Source organism: Salarias fasciatus, chromosome 13 (genome assembly GCF_902148845.1).
Source record: "Salarias fasciatus chromosome 13, fSalaFa1.1, whole genome shotgun sequence".
NCBI lineage: Eukaryota > Metazoa > Chordata > Actinopteri > Blenniiformes > Blenniidae > Salarias > Salarias fasciatus.
Window position 1 is genome coordinate 1,986,965 of NC_043757.1, and position 6,000 is coordinate 1,992,964.

Consider the following 6,000-nt stretch of genomic DNA (forward strand, 5'->3'; position numbering starts at 1 on the left):
GAAGGATTAAATCCTCTTTAACTCTGGTGGCTGTGGAGTGTTCCGATTGGATGTAGTGACGTCTTCAGGAAGTAAACAAAGCGTGTTAGCAGCCATTTTTCTCTCTTTCTTTCTGGATGAACTTTGATGCTGCAGCTTTGAAAATGTCCTCATTGTTCTGCTCTTTTCATTACATCCAAACGCCTCCGTACGAGTTGAACTGCGGGCCGCCATTTTGGAATATTTCATCATCATGGCGGAAGAGCAGAACAAACGAAATAAAGTCTAACAAAGCTAATTTACATATAATTCTGCTCCTGAAGGGGAATAAACTGGCTGGATCATTCAGATTTAAACTTAATTCTGAACAAAGTTTTCAGGCGTTTAGCCGGTCGTTTTAGAGCAGAATTAAGATTTGTTCAGATTTAAAAATGGGAATAAAACGTCCCAGGCACTGCATGTCCGTTTCCATGGAAATGATAGAAACACTGTTAACAATGCAGTTTTCATGTTGTTCCACAAGTTGATGCTGGCGCAACATTTTCCAAAAGTTGTGTTTTCCGTCTCTTCGACCGTCCGTCGACGTCATGAAGAATTTCACTTTTCACCTGAAAACACTGAGCTGGACCGGAGAGGATCCAGGTTGAGACGATTTGGACGCGAGGCGAGGAGAGACGGGGGATTTCTGATGAAGATGAAGGACTCTGGAGATGGAGGAGAGGAAGACCTCAGAGGAGACGGACGGACGTAGCGAAGGATGAGCGGGTCAACCGGAGAGGAGGCAGGGAGAGAAGGGCTTGGCATTCCCATCGTCACACACACACACACACACACACACACACACACACACACACACACACACACACACACACACACACACACACACACACACACACACACACAGGTTAGCAGAACAGCGGCTTGGCCTGCCATCAGACGGCTGGTTCCGGCGGGTGAAGCCACTGCAGGCTGGAAGCTGACTTCAGCTCGCCACAGACCGGCCCTCCTTATCTCCAGAACAGAGCAGATAACTGGAGCAGATAAAGAGCTTTGTGCGTCTGGCTGGAGTCATCAGAGAAAAGTGGAAAAGTTGCTGTGTTGAAGCTGCAAATGGAAGTTATGATCGTAAAGCAAGCGGAGAAAAATGGGCCGACGTGAAAAATCTGGTGTGTGCATCAGTGTGTGTGTGTGTGTGTGTGTGTGTGTGTGTGTGTGTGTGTGTGTGTGTGTGTGGTTTCATTACAAAAAAAGCAACAGCACCACAGTGGACCGACATGAAAACTACATTTGTGTTTTTTTTAGTTTCTGTAGAAACTGATATTCTTTTCAAAACGTCGCTGTGTAAACGGGAAACTTTTCAGAAACAAACCAGTGAGTTTTCACTTCAAACGTCGTGCAGACGGGGTTTGAAGTGAACTCAAAACTGTAGTTCACTCCTCCAAAAACTAAAGGCATGAAGAAGGAAATATGACTGAGCAGTCACTCGCACATCTGAAAATGAATGAATGAATTGACATAAAGACACAAAAGCAAAGTTTGAACATGATGATCACATGTCTGAGCGATCCAGTGTGCTCAGGATTTAACTTCAGAGATTCTGGACTGTGGGAAGAAGCTACCTGTGCACAGGGAGAACATGCAAATTGGAAATAGGAAGAATCCTCAGAGTGGAGTGAGACCAGATCACTCTGTTTGTGCCGTAGAGTCGCAGCGGGCCTTTCTCATTACTCTGTTGATGGTTTCCATGTCGGCTCCGCGGCTTCATTAAGGATCGTCGTTATGCGGCTAATATTCCCTGGAGATCCCCGACAAATCCCGCCGCTAAGCCGCCGCCGTCCGGAGCACACGTAGAGGCAATCACCGGCTTCAAATGAGCAGCTGCTTCAGTGTGTCGGAGGCGAATTACACAAATCGAATGAGACGCACAGAGCGAGTGTCGATCCAGAAGGAGAACTTTACATTTCATACGGTTCAGAGAGAGAAGCTGCGGAGTTCTTCAGTCTGTCTGAGAGCAAAGTGCTCGAGAAACTACTTCTCTCAGCGCTGCAGCTAAAGGTGACCAACATCCCCTCCATTAGTGTGTTTAAAGCTCTCAAGCTGTATTTCTGCTGCAAACACTCCTGACAGGTCAAACATATAATATATTGAAGGTTTTCTCTGGAAATCCTGCTGCATTAAAAGCTAGAAAACACTTAAAGTGGAGAAGTTTGAGGCTGTACAGTTTTTTCAGCCCTTATAACATTAAAGAGATGCAGCCGATCGACAACCAGAAACAACCTGAACCAGAACAACTGACTCTAAAAAGCTCTCAGAGGAAAAGACTCCAGTCGTCTCAGAACGGTTCAATATGAGAGTGTTTTCATCAGAAAACAGAAAACTTTCGTCATGTTTCTGAAGCCAAAGTCACTGAAAACTCTCCAACTTCGTCTCCATGGGAGCGAAGAAAACTGTGATGGGTGCCAGGTGGGGTCCAAAAGGGTCTCGCGGTCCTGCAGGCTCTAATGCAGGATTGTGTGGTCCTGAAGGGTTTCGAGGTCCTGGAGAGTCTGGGGTCATCTTTCCCCTCCGCTCTGCTGCATCAACACAAAGCTCCACAACGAGCAGCGGCGGCCCAGCAGCCGGGTTTTCACTGGATGATGAACTGGGAGGAAAAGAGCTGCGAGAACCAGGTATTGATTCCAGAGTGACTGCTGCATTCTCTTCTCTTTTTGTGCCCGTTTGTGTGGAATCCTGAGCGATCCCTCCGGGCCGCAGAGATCTTTTATCTGTTTTTATTTCGCTCCTTCAGAGTCTATAATGTCAGATTGTCTCTGCTGTCTGTCGAGGGGAGAATAAAGCCGGCGCTGTGATGTCTGCCGTTTATCTGTCTGCTCCACGCTGCCCCCACGCCGTCCCCGGACGCCGCTTGGTTTCCTGAAATGTCTTGTTTATCGTGTTTGCTCTGACATGTCAGCTCCAACCGCGGTTTAATACAGCATCTCTCCTCTGAGACCAAACTTTACCCTCCGACACCCACTTTTTTCTTTCCCTTTAGCCGAGAGTGCAGAGGATGCAAACGGCTCCTCTGTAAGACGATCCGTCTGTGGGCATTTCCATCAACACAATCTGCAATCAGGGTCCCTGCGGTGTAATGAAAGCCAGGGTTTTCATCTCCGGAGTGCAATGCAAAAGTGGCAACACAGATTGTTGAAAACAATTGAACTCTTCCGTGGAAATATGCAAATCACTTCAGTCCAGCCTCCATTCTCTGATATTTCACTGTAGAAGTGGAGAGTTTAGATCAGGAGCAACAGGGCTGGAAACTGAAAAACCAATTCTCTACAAACTGATGGTGGAACTTTTGGAAAATGCTCTTAGTCTGGAAAAATGTGGGAAAATAAAACTTCCCTTAAGCGCTGCTCCTGATGATTCCTACAACCACAGAGAACAGTAGTTCTGGACATGCTCAGTAGAGGGACAGCAAGAACGTCTTCCTCCAGTGTCTTGACTCCCAGGTCAGATTCTCCTGGTCCTGGTCTAGAATCTCCTGGACTTGGTAGTTTTAGAGTTGACAGTCACCGTAATAACAATCCAGCTTGAAGGTCTGTCCATATGAATGTCTGAGTTCTCCGTAGTTTAGAGTTTAGAGTGATTTCTTGTCTGCATGAATTGTGTGTTTTCATTACAAAAACAACCAACAGCTCCAACAAGTGGCTCAACATGAAAACTACATTGTTTTCAGTGTTTGTGGTTTCCATAGAAACACATATCATTTTCAAAAAGTTACTGCACAAACACGTGGTTTTTTGATCCCCAGATTGCGCAGCAGTTCCTGATTATCACCAGATGTGTAAAGTGCCGAGTCACGTGGCATCAACACCGCATGAAGACGAACACACCAGTGTACCAGGTGGAGGAGCTGCTCGGAGTCAGAATAACGAAGCGATCGAATAAGTAAATGAGCAGGAACGTCTGTGATGGAGGAGTGAAGAGCCGAGCCACTGCATCCTTGATGGCTGTCGCCCAACTGGACTCTGTCACGTGTCCAATCAGGTTTTGATTTGGACTACTGTAAATACTTGTGTTGTGTTGATATTTTCCTTCATTTTTCTTGTCCACTTTACATTTACGTAATATCACATTCAATTTAATCATTTTCTCATTATGGCTCAAACAGGACTGAAAGGACTGAACGTGGTGTTCTTTTATCAGCTGTGAGCTCTGCGGATGGAGACGGGCTCTGTCTGGTTCACACATCAACCTAAACCAACTGAAAAGACTGAACTGAAGTCAGATCTGAAGGACAGTTTGATTTCAGTGTGTGTTGGAGATCTCACACACCAGAGAGCCAAAAGTTTCCTCGGGTTACAGTTACAGTCAGATCCAGCTTTCAACCTCGTTTAACGGTTTCTGCTCTGTGTGAGCGAGCCGGAGGTTCACAGGTCATCCCCAGCTTCCCTCCCAGTACAGGAGGAGTTTTGGTTTAAACCCGCAGGTTACCGGATCTTCAGTTTGTTTTTCTGTCTCGCTCACATTCTGCTCCGAGTCGTCACTGTAACTAAATGCTGCATTTGTGTGAAGCTGGCTGGAATTGGGGTTGTGGTTTGACAAAGCGGTCCGGTTGGGGTAATGAGGGTCTTATAGGGTTCTGCTCATTTTCTCTGTTAAAAGTTTGACTGAAAATAACCTTCAGTGAGAAACACCTCCTGCAGCGACTCGTTTCTGAAGCAGGCAGAGAAATAACGTCCACATGAAACAAACCATTTCAAAAGATGATCTTCGACTGGAAATAACCTGTAAGAGGTGAGAAACTTCAACACCGTCTGTCGCGAGAAGAGGAAGGTTTCCCTCCAGACCGTTAGGACGGGATCAACTCACCGGCCGCCGTTTCCCAACACGAGGAGACGAGGACGAGCAGGGCGACCTGGACAGTGATCCGCCGGACTTTAAAACTCCAGAGATCCATGATGAGGTGAGCGACGCTGTGGAAAAGCCACCTGAAGGAGGGGAGAAGGTCTGCCTCTTCCTCCTCCTCCTCTTCCTCCTCCGCTCCCTCACAGGTATCCTGATGAATTCTGCTCTCGTCCGACCGCAGCGCTCGCCGACATCAGCCCGACTCCTCGGAGATGAATCCAGGAGCTGCTTCCTGTTCAGCTGCAGTCTGCCGAGTGAGGAGAGAGAGGCGAGGGCGAGAGACAGAGAGGGGAGAGAGAGGAGAGAAGAGGAGAGTGACGTGAGAGAGGAGAGAGGGGGTGAGAGAGGGAGGGTTTGTACTGCTGTCACGGCTCCACTGAACTACTTCAGTCATTAAAAATACCCGAGGACCTTCTGGACGGAGAACAGCTCACCTGAGTGGTTTCAGCTCCCATTAAAGCCGTTTGTCATCATGATGCACCGAGACGATCTGAGTACTTATTAATGCTATAAAGCGACATGTCAAGGCCGTGCGCTACAGCAAGCCGCCGCTAGGCGACGCTACGTCACCTCCAACAGCCGAGTGTGTTGTAGACCGAGTGAATCAGCCAGACTCGAATCCTGTTTAGCATGAAGCATCGCTGGTGTGTGAGCCCGACAGTCTTTAGCATGTAGCATGTAGCACGGCTCGGAGTTAGCACCGTTCTCGCTCCGCTGCTCCAAATGTCTCTGCTGGGTCAGTTTCTGGTGTTGAACCAACCGTCGTTCTCCTCAGAACATCACTTCCAGTCTGACCGACTTCAGTCAGTCTCATTAATATTAAAGAATCTGCAGACGGTCCGTCGTCTCTTCTCTACCTGCCGCTGACAGAAAACAGCATGGAAAGCTTACCCTGTTGTTTCAGGAGATTCAGGAGGAAGCTCCGGATCCGATACCAGGATCTGGATGTGCAGAAGATTTTTGACTTTTTCACTTGTTTTCACAGCAACGTTTTCCAAAAGTTGAAAGAAGTTGTGTTTTCAGTGATTCTGGTCGTCCGACTGTGGTGGAAACAGAATAAAACTTTTCTCTTTTCACTTGAAAACGTCATGTGATCGGGTCTGGACTCAGACGGAGGGAAACAGGAGT

At 47.5% G+C, this 6,000-nt stretch overlaps 1 pseudogene; it reads right to left on the reverse strand.

Annotated features, from left to right (window-relative positions):
- The window catches only part of LOC115399088 (contactin-associated protein-like 4), a 45,692-nt pseudogene extending 40,768 nt beyond the window's left edge, over window positions 1-4,924 (reverse strand).
- Between the last annotated feature and the right edge of the window lie 1,076 nt (window positions 4,925-6,000).